General features: G+C 37.2%; 1 protein-coding gene and 1 non-coding gene across 3 annotated transcripts in view; one reads left to right on the top strand and one right to left on the bottom strand.

Annotated features, from left to right (window-relative positions):
• Positions 1-19,839, bottom strand: part of Lrriq1 (leucine rich repeats and IQ motif containing 1) — a 202,095-nt gene that overhangs the window by 65,031 nt on the left and 117,225 nt on the right. The gene's annotated exons all lie outside the window — the stretch shown is intronic.
• Positions 18,528-18,656, top strand: LOC115032221 (small nucleolar RNA SNORA17). Its single transcript, XR_003837876.1, has one exon. It is a non-coding gene; the product is annotated as a small nucleolar RNA SNORA17 (small nucleolar RNA).

The raw sequence follows: 19,839 nt of genomic DNA on the forward strand, positions 1-19,839 counted from the left end.
AATTGATTTGGAATTTTGATGGGGATTGCATTGAATCTGTAGATTGCTTTTGGCAAGATAGCCATTTTTACAATGTTGATCCTGCCAATCCATGAGCATGGGAGATCTTTCCATCTTCTGAGATCTTCTATAATTTCTTTCTTCAGAGACTTGAAGTTTTTATTATAGAGATCTTTCACTTCCTTAGTTAGAGTCACGCCAAGATATTTTATATTATTTGTGACTACTGAGAAGGGTGTTGTTTCCCTAATTTCTTTCTCAGCCTGTTTATTCTTTGTGTAGAGAAAGGCCATTGATTTGTTTGAGTTAATTTTATATCCAGCTACTTCACCGAAGCTGTTTATCAGGCTTAGGAGTTCTCTGGTGGAATTTTTAGGGTCACTTATATATACTATCATATCATCTGCAAAAAGTGATATTTTGACTTCATCTTTTCCAATTTGTATCCCTTTGATCTCCTTTTGTTGTCGAATTGCTCTGGCTAGGACTTCAAGTACAATGTTGAATAGGTATGAAGAAAGTGGACAGCCTTGTCTAGTCCCTGATTTTAGAGGGATTGCTTCAAGCTTCTCACCATTTACTTTGATGTTGGCTACTGGTTTGCTGTAGATTGCTTTTATCATGTTTAGGTATGGGCCTTGAATTCCTGATCTTTCCAAGACTTTTATCATGAATGGGTGTTGGATCTTGTCAAATGCTTTTTCCCCATCTAACGAGATGACCATGTGGTTTATGTCTTTGAGTTTGTTTATATACTGTATTACGTTGATGGATTTCCGTATATTGAACCATCCCTGCATCCCTGGGATGAAACCTTCTTGGTCAGGATGATTGTTTTGATGTGTTCTTGGATTCGGTTAGCAAGAACTTTATTGAGGATTTTTGCATCAATATTCATAAGGGATATTGGTCTGAAGTTTTCTATCTTTGTTGGGTCTTTTTGTGGTTTAGGTATCAGAGTAATTGTGGCTTCATAGAATGAGTTGGGTAGAGTACCTTCTGTTTCTATTTTGCGGAATAGTTTGTGAAGAACTGGGATTAGATCTTCTTTGAAGGTCTGATAGAACTCTGCACTAAACCCATCTGGTCCTGGGCTTTTTTTAGTTGGGAGACTATTAATGACTGCTTCTATTTCTTTGGGGGATATTGGGTTGTTTAGATCATTAACCTGATCTTGATTCAACTTTGGTACCTGGTATCTGTCTAGGAACTTCTCCATTTCATCCAGGTTCTCCAGTTTTGTTGAGTATAGCCTTTGGTAGAAGGATCTGATGGTGTTTTGGATGTCTTCAGGATCTGTTGTTATGTCTCCTTTTTCATTTCTGATTTTGTTAATTAGGATGCTTTCCCTGTGCCCTCTAGTGAGTCTGGCTAAGGGTTTATCTATCTTGTTGATTTTCTCAAAGAACCAGCTCCTTGATTGGTTGATTCTTTGAATAGTTCTTCTTGTTTCCACTTGGTTGATTTCGCCCCTGAGTTTATTTCCTGCCGTCTACTCCTCTTGGGTGAATTTGCTTCCTTTTGTTCTAGTGCTTTTAGGTATGTTGTCAAGCTGCTAATGTGTGCTCTCTCTAGTTTCCTTTTGGAGGCACTCAGAGCTATGAGTTTTCCTCTTAGAAATGCTTTCATTGGGTCCCATAAGTTTGGGTATGTTGTGGCTTCATTTTCATTGAACTCTAAAAAGTCCTTAATTTCTTTCTTTATTCCTTCCTTGACCAAGGTATCATTGAGAAGAGTGTTGTTCAGTTTCCACGTGAAGGTTGGCTTTCTATTATTTATTTTGTTATTGAAGATCAGCCTTAGTCCATGGTGATCTGATAGGATGCATGGGACAATTTCAATATTTTTGTATCTGTTGAGGCCTGTTTTGTGACCAATTATGTGGTCAATTTTGGAGAAGGTACCATGAGGTGCTGAAAAGAAGGTATATCCTTTTGTTTTAGGATAGAATGTTCTGTAGATATCTGCCAGATCCATTTGATTCATAATTTCTGTTAGTTTCACTGTGTCCCTGTTTAGTTTCTGTTTCCATGATCTGTCCATTGGTGAAAGTGGTGTATTGAAGTCTCCCACTATTATTGTATGAGGTGCAATGTGTGCTTTGAGATTTACTAAAGTTTCTTTAATGAATGTGGCTGCCTTTGTATTTGGAGCATAGATATTCAGGATTGATAGTTCCTCTTGGAGGATTTTACCTTTGATGAGTATGTCTTTTTTAATGACTTTGGGTTGGAAGTCAATCTTATCAGATATTAGAATGGCTACTCCAGCTTGTTTCTTCATACCATTTGCTTGGAAAATTGTTTTCCAGCCTTTCATTCTGAGGTAGTGTCTATCTTTTTCTCTGAGATGAGTTTCCTGTAAGCAGCAAAATGTTGGGTCTTGTTTGTGTAGCCAGTTTGTTAGTCTATGTCTTTTTATCGGGGATTTGAGTCCATTGATATTAAGAGATATTAAGGAAAAGTAATTGTTGTTTCCTGTTATTTTTGTTGTTAAAGTTGGCATTCTGTTCTTGTGGCTGTCTTCTTTTAGGTTTGTTGAGGGATTACCTTCTTGTTGTTTCTAGGGCGTGGTTCCTGTCCTTGTATTGGTTTTTTTCTGTTATTATCCTTTGAAGGGCTGGATTCCTGGAGAGATAATGTGTGAATTTGGTTTTGCCGTGGAATACTTTGGTTTCTCCATCTATGTTAATTGAGAGTTTGGCTGGGTATAGTAGCCTGGGCTGGAATTTGTGTTCTTTTAGTGTCTGTATAACATCCGTCCAGGATCTTCTGGCTTTCATAGTCTCTGGTGAAAAATCTGGTGTAATTCTGATAGGCTTGCCTTTATATGTTACTTGGCCTTTTTCTCTTACTGCTTTTAGTATTCTATCTTTATTTAGAGCATTTGTTGTTCTGATTATTATGTGTCGGGAGGTATTTCTTTTCTGGTCCAGTCTATTTGGAGTTCTGTAGGCTTCTTGTATGTTCATGGGCATCTCTTTCTTTAGATTTGGGAAGTTTTCTTCTATAATTTTGTTGAAGATGTTTGCTGGTCCTTTGAGTTGAAAATCTTCATTCTCATCCACTCCTATTATCCGTAGGTTTGGTCTTCTCATTGTGTCCTGTATTTCTTGGATGTTTTGAGTTAGGATCTTTTTGCATTTTACATTTTCCTTGATTGTTGTGCCGATGTTCTCTATGGAATCTTCTGCACCTGAGATTCTCTCTTCCATCTCTTGTATTCTGTTGCTGATGCTGGTATCTATGGTTCCAGATTTCTTTCCTAGGGTTTCTATCTCCAGTGTTGCCTCATTTTGGGTTTTCTTTATTGTGTCTACTTCCCTTTTTAGGTCTAGTATGGTTTCGTTCATTTCCATCATCTGTTTGGATGTGTTTTCCTGTTTTTCATTAAGGACTTCTACCTGTTTGATTATGTTATCCTGTTTTTCTTTAAGGATTTGTAACTCTTTAGCAGTGTTCTCCTGCAATTCTTTAAGGGATTTTTGTGCTTCCTCTTTACTGTCTTCTACCTGTTTACCAGTGTTCCTTTGTATTTCTTTAAGTGTGTTATTAAAGTCCTTCTTGAAGTCCTCTACCATCATCAGGAGATATGCTTTTAGATCCGTGTCTAGCTTTTCAGGTGTGTTGGGGTGCCCTGGACTGGGCGAAGTGGGAGTGCTGGGTTCTGATGATGGTGAGTGGTCTTGGTTTCTGTTAGTAAGATTATTACGTTTACCTTTCGCCATCTGGTAATCTCTGGGGTTAGTTGTCGTTGTCACTGTTTAAAGATTGGAGCAGAAGCTGTGTTCCACTCACCAGCAGTCTCAAAATCCTGTGGAGGGGGTCGTGGGTAGCTGGCGGGTGTCAGCCGACCCTGTGCTCTAGCTACCCAGGTGCTGGTCTGGCTGGAAGAGGCCTGTGGCCCTACTCAGGCCGGTTTTCTGCTTCCCTAACTAATGCAGTCTCAGGTCCCGCTCGCAATTGGATTGGAGCAGAAGCTGTGTTCCACTCTCCAGAAGTCTTAAGATCCTGTGGCGGGTGTTGTGGGTAGCTGGCGAGTGTCAGCCGACCCTGCGCCCTAGCTACCCGGGTGCTTTTCTGACTGGAAGAGGCTTGTGGCCCTAAGTAGGCCGGACTTCTGCCTCCCCAACCAAAGCAGTCTCAGGTCCAGCGTGATTGGACTGGAGCAGAAGCTGTGTTCCACTCACCAGCAGTCTCAAAATCCTGTGGCGGGGGTCGTGGGTAGCTGGTGGGTGTCAGCTGACCCTGTGCTCTAGCTACCCCGGTGCTGATCCGGCCGGATGAGCTCATTTTCCTGGTTTATTATATTATAGCAAGAAGATAGAAAACATCTTCTAGAATTGTGAGAATCTGAGTGGCAATCTATAGTGCCATTTCTTGAAAAGATCATCCCATAGACAATGTAAAGACAGAGCTGATTAGAGAATCCAATGTATCTTAATATTGAAGCTGATGTTATAGTTTTCTTAGCGTCTTCTGTAGGTTCAAAACCATGCATTTTGGGATATGAGGGACATAATAAAAAGCACAAAAGCATTAGGCAGAAAGACACTTTTGAATTAGTCATCTATTTACCTTTTCTTTTTATTTATGTTCTCACTTTCACATTTATTTCCTGACTGTATAGTTTCTTGTGCTTTATCTTTGACTCTTCTTTTCTGCTTTTTGTTGTTTGTTTGTTTGTTTTGTCCTAGTATTCTGGCTATGTCAATTTGACACAAGTTAGAGTCATCAGAGAGGGGGGAATTTCAATTACAAAAATGCCTCCAAAAGATCTGGTTGTAGGCAATCTGTAAGGAATTTTCTTAATTAGTGATTAGTGTGGGAGGGCCAAGCCCATGGTAGGTGGGGCCACTACAGGGCTGGTGGACTTGGCTTCTATAATAAAGCATGCTGAACAAGCTATGGGGAACAAGCCAGTAAGCAGTATTCTTCTATAGACTCTGCCCTGTTTGGATTCCTGTGCTCACTGCTTTTGATGATGAACTATTATATGGACCTCTCAGTCAAGTGAACTCTTTCTTTCCCAAGTATGCATTCGTCATGGTGTTTCATCACAGCAATAGTAACTAAGACAGTGGTTCTGGTTTGCTTTTATTTTATTTTATTTTACTCATTATTTTAGATGCTTATTTTATTTTCTTTGAGAAGGAGGAAACGGAGAGGTGGATTTGGGTAGACAGGCATGTGGGGAGGATCTGAAGGAGGAAAAACTATAATCAGGACATATTGTATGGAAAAATCTATTTCAATTCAAAACATAAAAATTACTTTACAACGTGAAAAGAATGCTTATATTATCATCACTGTTTAAATAGAAATATTTTCTTTAGCAACAGATAGTATAATTATCCAAAGCTACCATCAGTATACAGTCTGGGGGCTGGAGAGATGGTTCAGCGGTTAAGAGCACTGACTACTCTTCCAGAAGTCCTGAGTTCAATTCCCAGCAACCATCAGTAATGGGATCTGATGCCATCTTGTGGTGTATCTGACCACAGCTACAGTGTCCTCATATTCATAAGTACATAATTCTTTAAAGAAAGAATCATAATCCTTGAACTTTAATCATTATGATTTCAGTGAATTTCAAGTAAGTTGCTTCAGCTTTTATTGAGCACTTACTATATAGCAGGAATTTTTTTAATTAGGTATTTTCTTCATTTACATTTCCAATGCTACCCCAAAAGTCCCCCAAACCCTCCTCCCCCACTCACCCTCCACTCCTACTTCTTGGCCCTGGCATTCCCCTGTACTGAGGCATATAAAGTTTGCAAGACCAATGGGCCTCTCTTTCCACTGATGGCTGACTAGGCCATCTTCTGATACATATGCAGCTAGAGACACAAGCTCTGGGGGGTGGGGGATACTGGTAAGTTCATATTGTTGTGTTGCTCCACCTATAGGGTTGCAGACCCCTTCAGCTCCTTGGGTACTTTCTCTAGCTCCTCAATGAAGTATAGTTATGACACTACAGAGCCCTGAACTTTAAGCAGGATATGAAAAAGTAATTACTTAACACAGAAAATTTAGCACAATAGATAAGCACCAAAGATATGTTAGTCCTAGGAGTAACAAATGAAAAGATATGGAAATGGGGCCATTTATTTTTTGTCAAATTACACTTATTATTAATTGTGCTATGTGAAGCCACAGAAACTTTTGCAAATGGAGCCTAGTGTCTATTATAGAAGGTAACTAACTGATCAGTTCTACTTCCTAGACCAGTGGTTCTCAACCTTCCTAACCCATCACTTGACTCTCCCAGGGGTCGGAACCCACAGATTAAGAACCACTGCTCTAAATCTGTAAATCATTGCTGCTTTACACTACTTTGAATTTCTGAAAATATTTTATGTGAAAAAAAAGAACTTTGTGCTAAAACATAAATTTCAAAGACCATTAACCAGATGGACAATCACTAAATCTGAACATGGGGATACTTGCTAAGTACTCCAGCCAAATGCCTGCTTACACTTTGACATCACATAACTAAACTACATGTAAACCCATAAAATACATAATGAACAGACTGATGATTCCAAATAACCCTGATCACCGTGTTCAGTTAAACTATAAATAAAATTATATGCATCATTATTTTAGATTGTTTAGTATGAACAACCTTTATTCAAGCGGTCTTTAAAAGAATTTGAGAAAGGTCTGGTATCTACCAATGTGCAGGTTACAGATACCTTTTCCTCTATGAGAGGCATATAAAATGAAATAAAACAAAGAAACACATGCAAAGTACACTAAAATGTGGTAGATGCATCTTTTGGACACATGACTACAAAAACTTCTCATGATTTGAGAACACACTCTATAGAATCCGAAGGTGTCATGCATAAGATTCAACTGATAATTCCACCCAGCTGTAAAAATTATGAACCAAAATAGTGACCATCAGAGCAAGAAATCCGGAGGGTGCGACAGCAGCAGTTACATCTTGGAGCCAAGCAACAATCTCCTGAATGGACTTCATGTCCTTTCAGTAGAAGGAAAAGAAGTCATGCCGTGGTACTATAAAGCTACCCAACAGCCATAGTGAGGTCATGAACACTACATAATAACCTACTAGGATCACTTTCCAAAACCAGTTTGATTTCTAACTTCAATCCAAAAGTGTAACCTTATAATCACAGATAAGTGTAACACTCATTTGTCATTAAAGAAACTTATTTTTACAACAGACAGACACTATTATGGAAAATCTCAGCTTGGTCAAAATAGAACGAATAAATGACTGTGGTGTATCCAGCTCCAATTTACACTTCTACAACACAGCTGCGATGACATGGAAAGCTCGAGAAACATGGTGGAAGACAGGGCAGAAAGACTGTAAACTCCAGAGGCTCAGAAAATCTGCTGTGAGATAGTGTTTTCTATGTGAGACTAGAAAGCAACATCCATGGAATCCTAACAATACAGTTGCCTAAACAAGATCCATCCAGTGACACTACCAATATGTCATGGCAATATGGATGAAGCAAAATCTAAGTCCTACCAGATACAGAGCTACAGATATTTAGTGGCTATGGAGTGAAGGATAATAAATAGGCTACCAAACGGTCAGCTATAAATTTAGCATACATATATGAATAACAATGGAATTTACAAAATGTGTGTGTGTGTATGTGTGAGTGTGTGTGTGTGTGTGTGTGTGTAATAATTAAAGAGGAAGGGTCAAGGATTTGAGGAGTGGAAGAACACAAGAGAAGATGGAGGGGAAAAGGAAGAATACAAGTGATGTAAAAGATGGTCTCAAGTATGAAAGTCTCAAAAAAAGAAAACAAACTTATTGTAGAAAGTTGTACCAGGTTTGCGACGTGTTCATTTCATTTCAGTCTAACAAAATTCTAAATAGTAAACTTGATTTGGGGGGTAAAATAGAGTCTGAAGATGTAGTGATTTTACCATGATGATAGTGATGAGGATGAAGGCCAGCTCTGTATTTGTTTTTACTAACCATTTTCATGAAGTGATGCCATCCTGTCCATTGGCACCAACTTTATTACCTCGACGTGATCTGATTAAGGGACTAGGCAATGGAATGTAAAGGCAGATTTCTCTGAGTCAAACAACAACAACAACAACAACAAAGGTAAGAAATTGTTTTTTTAAAAATATAAAATTTTAAATATTCTAAAGCCAGCAAACCTTTTGGCTAGCAAATGAATATTCTCTAAGAAAGAATAAAAACACTTATTAGAAAAAGCAATCACTATATAATTCATTAATATTGAATGTTGCTATGAAAGTTCTCCAACAGATGTATGGGGAATAACACTGGTATACCATGGCAGGAGAGGTAGCACATGTAATTTACACAAATCGAGGCAGCCTGAGCAGCCTTCCTGGCTAAAAACTAGGAGTTACGCTTGTTATGGGGAACTCTCAAGGGTACCGTGCAATCAGAGGTCACAATCGAGGCAACAGAAGCAATGTCACCATATCACAGAATGGGCCAATTCAGACTGGCTCATGACAGTCACTGAGGTCAAGGCTTGCAGCGAGTAATTGTGTTAAACGGGAATATCCCCTGTATAGTTTTAGAATAGTCATCTGAACAAACAGGTCCAGGTCATCTACAGGTTACATCTGAGTTCTTTTCCTGGTATTTAAGACTTACTTTCTTGTCTTAATCCCTCACAGTTTTTTTTTTTTTTAATTTTACAACTGGAACTTTGTTTTGATCAGGTAGATGCATCAAAAATTTCTGTTGTCTAACCTGAACTCCCATAACCAAACAAAACATTTAATTTCAATGTCTCTTTCTGTCACTTAATTGTGTCAAGGTTATTTGTTCTGAAATGTATTTTTAAAATTCTGTCACAGTAACAGAATATACAGGATTTAAACCCAACATTTTAGTGTATTATACTTAATTACATTATACTTAAAATAATAAAAAGTTCAAAATTCATGTATCGTATGGTGTGTTTTACTAATAAGCAACTAAAATTTTAAAAATTTAAAAAAATCTATAAAATTTATAAGTATTATTTAGTATGTAGAAAAGATATGTGTAAAGTTGTTGAAATATTGTATAAGTTAAATAACAAAGATATAAGCAGAATATACTTTTCTTCAATTTTATATGAGACTTATGTTGCATAATATATGCTTATAATTTCCTAAAAATTCAATTTATGAATTATTCCTATTATTTTTTGAACCACTAAACAATATCTTTTAAGTTGATAGCAATATTTAAAGTACCCACATGTGCTAAAGTTTTCATTATGTATATAGTTTTAATGTCTAAAGTTATGTTTATTATTTTGAATATGGATTCTTATTTTTATATGTAGTTTCCACAAGGAATGCTTGAGAAAGATTATAGTCTAGGGTATTTCATTTGTTTAAAAACTGATCAAGTCACTTGATGAATGGTTATATTTCATAATGATTTCTATCATGATTTTGGATGTCTTTAAATTTACACTTTAAGCAGAAAATAGATGCACACAGTTCCCCACAATAGTTCCAAATGAAGCTCACCACAAACCAAATTATGATATCTTAAATCATAATTTCAGATTGTGAAAGCAGCAGTCAACTGAACTGAGGGAAATTCTTTATTTTTTCATAACTTTTCAGTTAGTGTATTACCAAACTATGAATATTGGGTATAATGTGCCATGTTACAGTCGAGAACACATTAGTCATCTTTATAGTGAGTAGTTGTCTAATTTTAAAGCATTCTTTAGAATGTGCCAGAGGGAGGAATTGAGAATTTGTTGTCTGGTAAGTATGTGATCATTGTCAAAAGTGTACATTTCAGTTTACACAGCTTATTGTATATGTCAATTTCAGTGATATCTTTCAATATGTGCATTTTTCAAAATCATACTTTAAGGAATTTAGTTCTATTATATTTTTGATCTATGACTTCATTATCTATACAAGGAGGAAAAATATCAACCCTATGTTAAACATAAAACTGTTATTTTAAGGAAACACTTCTTGACCTCATTAAAACAATTAACATTTCATAACATTATATTTCACATCCAAGTTATGGAAAAGCAAAAAAAAAATTATCAAAGCAAACCATGGTCAATTACATTTTCAGATCAGCAAAATGCACTTGTAAAAGTCTTCCTTCCCTTAATTCAATTGTCTAAGGTATTTTAACAACTCGGAAGGTGATTAGATACATTCCTGCCTGCTGTGGGGCAGCGACAAGTTTCTCTCTTTTTTCACCTTCTGTCTTTCCATAGGTACTAATGCTATCAGAGGAATAAAACTACACATATGCATGTGTCTATATCTATATAAAATTAGCTTATTTTAATATAACTTATTTGTGAGTATAATGATGAGTAATTATAATAGCACTATTATCATGTAAAGGGCATTTTAAATTTTATACTCTGAATTACTTTAATAGAAGGGAAATAAGAAATTTGACTTTCATTCATATTTTAGAAATACCTGTTGAATTTTAAATCCTCAGGAACAAGAGGACCAGTGCCCCAACAATTTTAAATACAGTCCGTATATAGAGGTAGCACACTTTATTTTTATACCCTTGTATTTGAGAAGTAATTTCTTTGTTTTTTTGAAAGAAAGAATTTGGTGAAACTCCCTTCTCTAATTCTATGGTGTTTGATTTGTTTCTAAAATTATCTGGGTTTCGCACTCTTAGACCTGGGTCACAACCTTATAGAGGGACAGGAAATAGTTATCAGGTCACCCAGTGGTCAAATGAAAAAGGATTTGAAATGCTTCAGCATTTCAAATAGTCCTCAGTGGACCCTATTCATTCAAGTGATTGACTTCTACACGGAAAAGGTTGGAAATTCTTTCCCAGATCTAGGCAGCCTACACCTATACAATTACTGCAAAATTAAGAAAAATGTAGTATTAGCAGAATATAAGACTGTCAGCAAAAGCCTCATAGGTGTACAAAACAAACGGCCTCTGGAGCTGGCGTGGGTATTTTAATTAACAATACTAAGATGAACTCTTTTGGTAGACTTGAGCAATAAAATTGCGGTGAAAAAATACAAAAGGAAATAAAATTATCTCTTTATGCTGTATTTCTTCTCAGTGGTTTTCAAACTCTGTGCTGAGTGAAAAGTACAGTATAATCAAGCAGGATGACTTTTCCTGCGCATGCATGGTTAAGGGCATACACACGGTAACTTCTCTTCTGTTTTTATATCTGCTTGATACTATTTCAAGGAATGTTTTTTTCTGATGATGAAAAAGGGGAGATAGAATGAAGTTGGGGGGGGGAATGGAGAATAAATATTTAAAAAGAATTACTCCGTACTAGACAATTTCCCTTAAGTTCAAAATCACTATTGATAAATAAAAATCATTTTTTTTTTGAACCAGTAACCAAATGTCTCAGGGTTTTGATACAATGAAATCTCATCGCTTTAAAAAATATTTTAAGCCTATACAGGCAGGGAAGGAAGGCAACCAACCCAAAGTGTTGACTGAACCCACTCATTTCTAAACATCGACACGCCTACGGGGCAGGACTTACGAACCTGAAGACCTCATGAAACAAAGGTGTGACGTATCCACAAATCCATCCACCTAGCCTGCCTGAAATTAAAAATCAGCCGCGATGCTTTGCTCCGCAAAAGTGGAGGCCAGCAGCCCTACCACTGACAGACAGAAGGTTGGAAAATTAAGTACAGATTTTATTTTTAAGTTTTATTTTATAATAAGAAACCAGGCCACTAAAGCTCTGTAACCGTAGCTGAAGTGTGTGCACTCGAAGGCCCCTGAAGTCTTTTACAGCTTTTCAGAGGCCGTGGTTGTGAACTGGGTTTGCACTCTACCAGCAGAGCAGATCTGACCCATGGAGAGCACTCTCAGATCAACACTGCCTCGGGCCTTTCTGCTTTCTCCAAGAAGTCTTACGTTTCAGGCATCAAGTTGAATTTCTTCTGGAGATGATTAACCCAAACCCATGACAGATTTTTTCCAAGATATCCAACCCCTTATGTTTATTTTATCCTGGCTCTTTTTTGGATGTACTGGACACAAGTAACTTACTCATTTTACATGTTAAAGGGCTGGTGGAGAGCCATTAATTCCCTTAAAAATGAGAAAATATTTCAGTGTACGGGGCTTGATTGTGTGTGCTCACATTAGCTATTGGATTTTGAATTCTAAGAAAGATTTTTCTCCTTTACTATAAATTTAAAAAAAGAGAAAGAAAGAAAAGAAAGATTTCATTGCATCTCAAGATACCGATCTTACATGTTCAGGGAGGAGGGGATACATTCTTGTGATGTATTTAAAAGACACAATGTCAGAAGGATCAGGTTCTGTTTCCATAAGCTCAGTTTGTAGGGGGTTTCAACTAACCTAAATCTTGGCACACACAATTTCAGTTAATAGTCAATGAAAACCTATAAAGAGTCTATTCTCCATGTGCTATACCAGTCAAGCCAGTCACTCTTTTTAGTCTCCAAGTTTACTTCTTATCAGTGAGATGAGTAAGTCAGGTGCGTGATGCCATGCTTGCTGTGGGGACTTTTAAATTTCAAGATGATTACATGAATTTTTTAAACATGGCTATTATTGCTTTTTAAAACAAGTGTCTTTTTTTTTTAAAGAAGCATTACAAAAGATGAGGTCAATAAAGCCGTTTGAGGATATATTAGGACCAGTGATTCTTACTAAAATAGTCATAAATATTAATTTAAAGTATTTTATACATTAAAGTATTTCAAATATATTAACTGCCAGCAAACCGCAACTAATATTGTATTTATAACATATTATAAGAACTATTCTTATACTTGAAGAACTGTATCATAGGAAAATGAGTAAATACTAATTTAACATTACATACTAAGAAATAAATGTATTTTGTCAGATAGTAATATGAGCAAATGTGTATCTGTGAAGACTGAGCAAGAATGGCACAATCTGAGCTGGGGAATTCCATTTTGCACACCACCACAAATAAAACTCCATTTGGATATAAGCTTGACGTTTATTTATTCATAGTGTTTCAAGTTTCTTGAAACTTTGATTTAGCATTTGGGCTATGATAAAAATTCTATCCAAATATTAAATATAGATGTGTTTTGTAAAATTTCTTAAAATTAAGTTTAATTGTAACTTACAATAGAAATCCATTTAATATATTTCCTTGGAGTATTTCACCTAATCTTTTCCATTAAAGAGAAATATTCTCATACAAAGTTTATAGTCACAGCGATAAGAAACACAGCACATATTCTCAGGCAATTCTCAGTGATTATTTTTCATACTAATAAATATTTTTAAAATGTTTTAAAATGTTAAATTCTAGAATCATAAGAATGAAAGAAAATTAATTCACTCTATGTACTGAGGAATTCTAGAAGTGTTAAGTTTTCTCTGCGCTTGAATAAAATGGCAATGCAAATTTTGTCTTTATAAAACATATATCAATATCTGAATCAACAAATTTAATCGCTAAGTGAAGGATAAAAACTAAGTTAATTTTTGTAATTAGATTTATTACTGGAATGTTTAGAGATATCAGATTGTTCTTTAGTTCATGCTTCAGTGGGCTACCTAAGTTCAGGACCTTGTATAGGGCAAGGAGAAGAAATAGCCAGGGACAGCATATAGACTGGGGCAGCAGGTTAATGCCAGAGGTGTGGCTGATTGATTGACTGATTGACATCACCTTGAAAAATCTGGATTAAGGCACCTTATTAAATTAATCCAGGTAAAAATTTAAGAAGAACGGATCACTGACTGGATTCAGCAATTTACACACTTGCCAAACCCTGGAAAATTCCTTTACTTTCAAAAATAATTCACTATGCAGAATAATAAATGTCTCGCCACACAACCACCTACCTATGCAAACTATATTCAATATGAAATGTATCAAAATGTACCCAGTTACTCTAATAGAATTAAATGTAAATATAATTTTGTTGCAAGTGGCTACTGGTTTTGAAATTGGCAAGAGTTAAATGCGGTTCCAGTATATGTGTATTCATTTTCTAAGCTCTGAATTATGCATTACTTCTCTAAAGTTTACCTATTTTAAAACTAGCAGACACAGAAATCCTAAAGAACAGAGGTGAGATTTAAATCTAAGAGGTCTGAGTTCACAGCCCAACTTTTGAACTGTTAGGTACTGTTATATTATTTTACCACTTAAAATAAAATCATGAGGTTGATATATCTTGTAGATGAGAGTGAAGCTTTAAGAAAAAACATAGGATCTTAAATTTTTCCCAAAGCTAATGTAAGATCTCTATAGGAATACATTAATCATTTAGCTTTTTCTGACAGATGGGACTCATAATGACTATAGGCTTTTTTTTTGGGGGGGGGTTGATAAATTTTATTAAATATACAACACAGAGCTCATATTTATTATATAAATGATTTTAAAATGTGGGGGTATTTTTTTGTTTGTTTTTTGTTTATTTTGTTTTTCTTTCTTTTAAAAAATTTTTTAATCAGATATTTTCTTCATTTACATTTCAAATGCTATCCCATAAGTCCCCTATACCCTCCCCCCACCCTGCTCCCCTACCCACCCACTCCCAGTTCTTGGCCCTGGCATTCCCCTGTTCTGGGCATTTAAAGTTTGCAAGACCAAGGGGCCTCTCTTCCCAATGATGGCTGACTAGGCCATCTTCTACTACACTCTAGCTGCATATGATTATATGCTTAATTTTATTCTTTCTGATAATTTGGAATTTTATGAAACCCTAAAACTGATGAAATCTTGAAGACGCAGGAATGATATCTGTACTAAAGTTTTAAGGTCAACACCCTCACAGTTGGTGAGCCTCCACGAGGATATCATTGAATGAATTAAGAAGTTTGCTAAATAGATCTCAGGGTGGTGAGGCAGCACAATGGACAGCTTGAATGTGAACACTGAATGTAGAAGCTTGAGCTGGAACAGGCAAGCATCTGAGTCTGAGGAATAGCAATTGACAGGAGGAGTGCTTCTAAGGAACCTTTTTTTTTTTTTTTTTTTTTTTTTTAATTCAGAAATGCAGTTTAATCCACCAAGCAGTTCTTTAGTATAGATGAATCCAGTACTGGTTAGTGGATTTCTAAGGGATGGAGGAAATGCCACGTGACCTACATTTAACCCCCGACTTTGAAAAGACTAACCAGCTGGACGAGACAGATAATAACATGTAGTCACAGGGTGGTGGGGAAACAAGAGTGGGGCCTGCGAGAATTAGGAATGACTGAGAGATAAAATGATACGCATTTGAATCATGAAGAGTAAGTACAATTGACAGTGCAAAGTTGAGAAGGGCATTGCAGATAAAAGCAATGGCATGCCCCCAATAGAGGAGCTAGAAAAAGTACCCAAGGAGCTGAAGGGGTCTGTAACCATATAGGAGGAACAACAATATGAACTAACAAGTACCCCCCGAGAGCTCATGTCTCTAGCTGCATATGTAGCAGAAGATGGCCTAGATGGCCATCATTGGGAAGAGTCCCCTTGGTCTTGCAAACTTTATATGCCTCAGTACAGGGGAAAACCAGGGCCAAGAAGTGGGAGTGGGTGGGTAGGGGAGTTGTGGGGGAGGGTATAGGGGACTTATGGGATAGCATTTGAAATGTAAATGAAGAAAATATCTAATAAAAAATAAGAAAACGGGCTGGTGAGATGGCTCAGTGGGTAAGAGTACCGGACTGCTCTTCCAAAGGTCCGGAGTTCAAATCCCAGCAACCACATGGTGCCTCACAACCATCTGTAACGAGATCTGACGCCCTCTTCGGGTGTGTTTGAAGACAGCTACAGTGTACTTACATATAATAAATAAATCTTTAAAAAGAATAAGAAAACAATGGTATGAAAGAATGAAGACACGAACTTAATTTATATATGTATATGTTGTTATAGCCTATATAAATTATATATGTATAAGTTTATTAATATTTGGAGAAATGTTGAAGTTTGATAGTCTCAGCATCTATTTTGGGGATGAGGAAGAATGTTATAAAGTCAAAATGGAAAGGTAGTTTTCAAAACAGGAAAGCAAGGGCATCACCTCCTAAAGACTTGGGATTTTAACTAGAGGGAATGCCTGGGCGGAAAGCAATTTTCACTGAGAGCGGCGGCAGGCAAGATTCTGGTTTAGTACAGCAGGTAGGTTGGCATTTGATCCTAGCACATGAAAGGCTGAGGCAGGAAGATTATACAAAGTTATAGTGGGTTACATAGCGATACCCTGGCTCAAAGGAAACAAAGAAAGGAACATGGAGATAATAAAACAAGAATTATGGTTTAGAAGAACATAGCAGTAGAACTGTGGATAATAGCTTTTGCAAGACAGATTGTAAATTTTAGAATGAAAATGGGCTATTTCAAAACAAAGGGATATGAAGGGCAGTGCTTAGATTTAAGATATGAGGCTTAAAAATGAAGAATGACTTAATATTGTAAGAAAAAGTAAATGAATGATTAATGATCGCTTTAACAACGATGTAATACAATGAATAAATTAGGTGTGGAGTATGGAAAGACACTTCACAGTACAAATGTCAGGCTTGAAATTATGTAGAAATGTTAAAGGGAGGATGACTGCAGGAGATGTGGTTGTCATCACCTATGACCACACGTTTTGGGAAAGAATTGCCTCCGTGAAAAGATTCCCACATAGAATCTTTATACTGTATTGTAAGTACTGTCGCCCATGGAATCGCCCTGTGAGGGTCAGGTCCCAAGTATCACAAAGTTCCTTGTGGTGGAACCATTAAGGAGGGACATAGTAGGAAGCTGGATGTCACTGAGTTGTTGAGGAGAACATATGGAAGGATTTATGCTTTTCTTTCAGAATTGATTAATTCTCCAGGAGTTGGTTGTTACAAAAAAGGAGAATTGGCCATTTCCCACTTTGGATGCCCTCAGTCTCTGTAAGTTCTTATCTTCACACACCTCCCACTAGACCATGCTACCATCTGTCAGAAGTGTCTCAGGGGAAGCTGAACAGGTGAGGACACATCAAACTTTCAATTTCCAACGGTTTGATTTGAATAAATATCTTTGCTTTGTAAGTTCCTGGTTTTAAGGTTTGTTTGGGTTTTTTTTTGTTTGTTTGTTTTGCTTTGTTTTGTTTTTGTTATAGTGCTGTAAATGTTCAAAATCTGAAGCAAAGACAAATACCCAGTCATGGACAGGAAAGATTATTTATCACCATAAAGGGCATCACTAAATGGAGCATCGCTTACTGAGAAGTAATGTTATAGAAAAATTTGTAGGTAATAATGACATATAAAACAACCACTCTCCATAGTGATAAGTGTATACTATGCCAAGTGATGACCTTACACCATGCATGCACTATGACTGACATACTGCAGTTTTCTTCAGTAGATACAGGCAAGGTGAACAGACCTGCCTCATCCCCATGCCCCTTCTCTCTGTGAGTTCTACAGTAACATCTCCATCTGCCATAAACTTGTAACTGATAGCATCAACTTACTTAGTCCTCACCACATGTTCCCCCCAAATAACTTGATAGAAAACTGATTATTTCAAATTTTTTTTTGCTTAAAATCTTATAATGCCTTTTGGTTTTGGAATACAGGAAGTCAAATTCTCAAGGTATACTGCAAAAATTGGGTTAGCATTGCCTTGCCCCCTGCCGTGTTATCTAGTTGTACATCAAGCTTTGTCCTGCCTCTACTGTGTTTATTTTAGTTTCTTGAGTGGCCTCACCAACACCCACTTCTAAGGTCCATGTCATTATTCAGATCACTCGTGTTACACAACTGTAACTTGCCTTTCTGTACTTTCATTCAACCTTCCAATTCTTTTCCAATGGCCATTTCTTCCCTAAACCTTTGCACTAGTGTCTTGTTGGATTTTCTTTACTTTTCTTCCATAGAATGCTATTCAGTTGTTTTCATAGACTGAGATAATATTTACCATAAACTGCACTCCCTAGCTTCTGTTTATCTTCAGCCAAATAGACAACTCCATCACCCACAATCTGTGTTTACTTCATTTAATAATTCTCCATTCTGATTCCCATGCACAGTAACAGTGTCAAGGCAGCATTTCAATGAATGTGGTCATGGACTAAACAGCTAAGTGTATCTCCAGGCCCTAAGTTTTAAGGGCTAATTCATTCCAAGTTTTAAAAAAATAACTTTGCTCAATTTACTGATGACTTTATTTGGTACATATTATTTGTTTTAGAATATATTGGTAAAACAAATTAAGTTTTTTAAAGTACTCAAATTAAATCTAGTTTAAAATCTCTGCTAGCAACTGCTCCCCCACCACCACCTCTCTCCCTCATTCTCAACAATTAGAAATATAAAAGAATAAAAGGAGTGTAAAGCAAAACAAAAATATGTTTGGGACATGACAAGAAATTTGATTCATAAGTAAGAAACTGAAGTCTTTCATAGGTATTTGTAAAGGGGTTAATTCCATGAGAACCCTATGACCAACCTTATTTCCAAAAACCTCGGTTTCACAAATGTCCCATTATAAGAAAAGCTGTAATATTTACATATAACCTATGTATATTTTCCTGTGTGCTTTAACACTCTCTAGAGAATGACTAAGACATTGCAAGTGTGTCTGTTGTGTCACAACTGCATCAGTAGTTGTCAGAGAGGAGAGAGGCTATGTCTACACTCAGTGTTCTGACCTGTGAACATCTGAATGATTAGTAGCCTAGCATTCCTCCAAAAATAAGTAAGCCTGAGATGACCACCAGTCCAGCATCATGGGTATCAATTAGAAAGCTATCCAGTGACAACCACAAGTCTACTGTCATGCAGGCCTTAGGGAGAGGCATTAATGTCCAAGATTACTCCTGCCCAGTGCCATAATGCACAATCCACTCCTGAGATGACCCTGGACACTCAAGAGACCACTGAGCATCACTAAGAGAATCAAGTAAGTGGAGGATAAATGGATGAGAAAGAAAAACGATGTGGGGACAATGAAGAGAGGCAGATGTGGAGATTCAAGGTAGTGAAGAACAGTCGGATGTGAGTAGTAATGCCACTTAGGTTAGGTCCTGGCCTGTACTGCCACCAGTGGTCATGTCTATATCCCTGGTGCTGCAGCTGCAGGGGACTGTTACCCTCCAAAACCAGGAAGATATCTCTAGTCTGTACTGACATCTAGAGACATGTCAATGTCCGAAGGCTGTGAAGAACTGGCCCTACCCCTCAAGTGGACATCAATGGGAGAGCTGGTCCTAAGAAGGTGAAAACAAGAGAGCTGGCCCCACATCTTTTCAGCTGCAATACCCAGGAAAAATGGCCCCACATATTGCAGGAGTTGCAGGTGAGCCCGAATTAGGATATGCACATGAAAGAACTGGCACTGTCAATCATCTCCTGAGGGTGACATGGAAAAAAGAGAGATGTCTTCCTCCACTTCCCCCTTCACTACCTGACACAGGTGGGAGAGCTGACCATGGTGTCATGAGAGTCAGAGAACTGGCCCTGCCCCTCACCTGCAGTAGTACTGGGAAGACTGGGTCCTGCACCTTGCCTGGGCAGCACAGTAGAGCTGATCCTGATGGCAGAGACACAGGTGAGCTGGCCCAGTGGAGTGAGTATGGAGCAGTTGCCTCTGAAACTTGTATGTCATGCTGCAGATTGGGTGAGGAGTGCTTGTGTGTTTTTAGAGCTGAGAAATATACAGTCTTATATTTTCTGTTTGTTGACCAACTGTGGTTCTCTAAATTAATCACAACCTTCCACAGTAAAAGGTTCTCTGATTTATAGAGTTGTGTGTATATATGTATGTGTGTGTTTGTGTTGTGATTGTGTATGTGTGTGTGTGTGTGCTTCTGTGCCACAAAAGTAATAATTACAGAAAAGAGGTCATAAACTAGAGAGAGAGTAAGGG

The sequence above is a fragment of the Mus caroli genome, unplaced genomic scaffold (assembly GCF_978045245.1).
Source record: "Mus caroli unplaced genomic scaffold, Mus_caroli_1 scaffold_9, whole genome shotgun sequence".
In the NCBI taxonomy this organism is placed as follows: domain Eukaryota; kingdom Metazoa; phylum Chordata; class Mammalia; order Rodentia; family Muridae; genus Mus; species Mus caroli.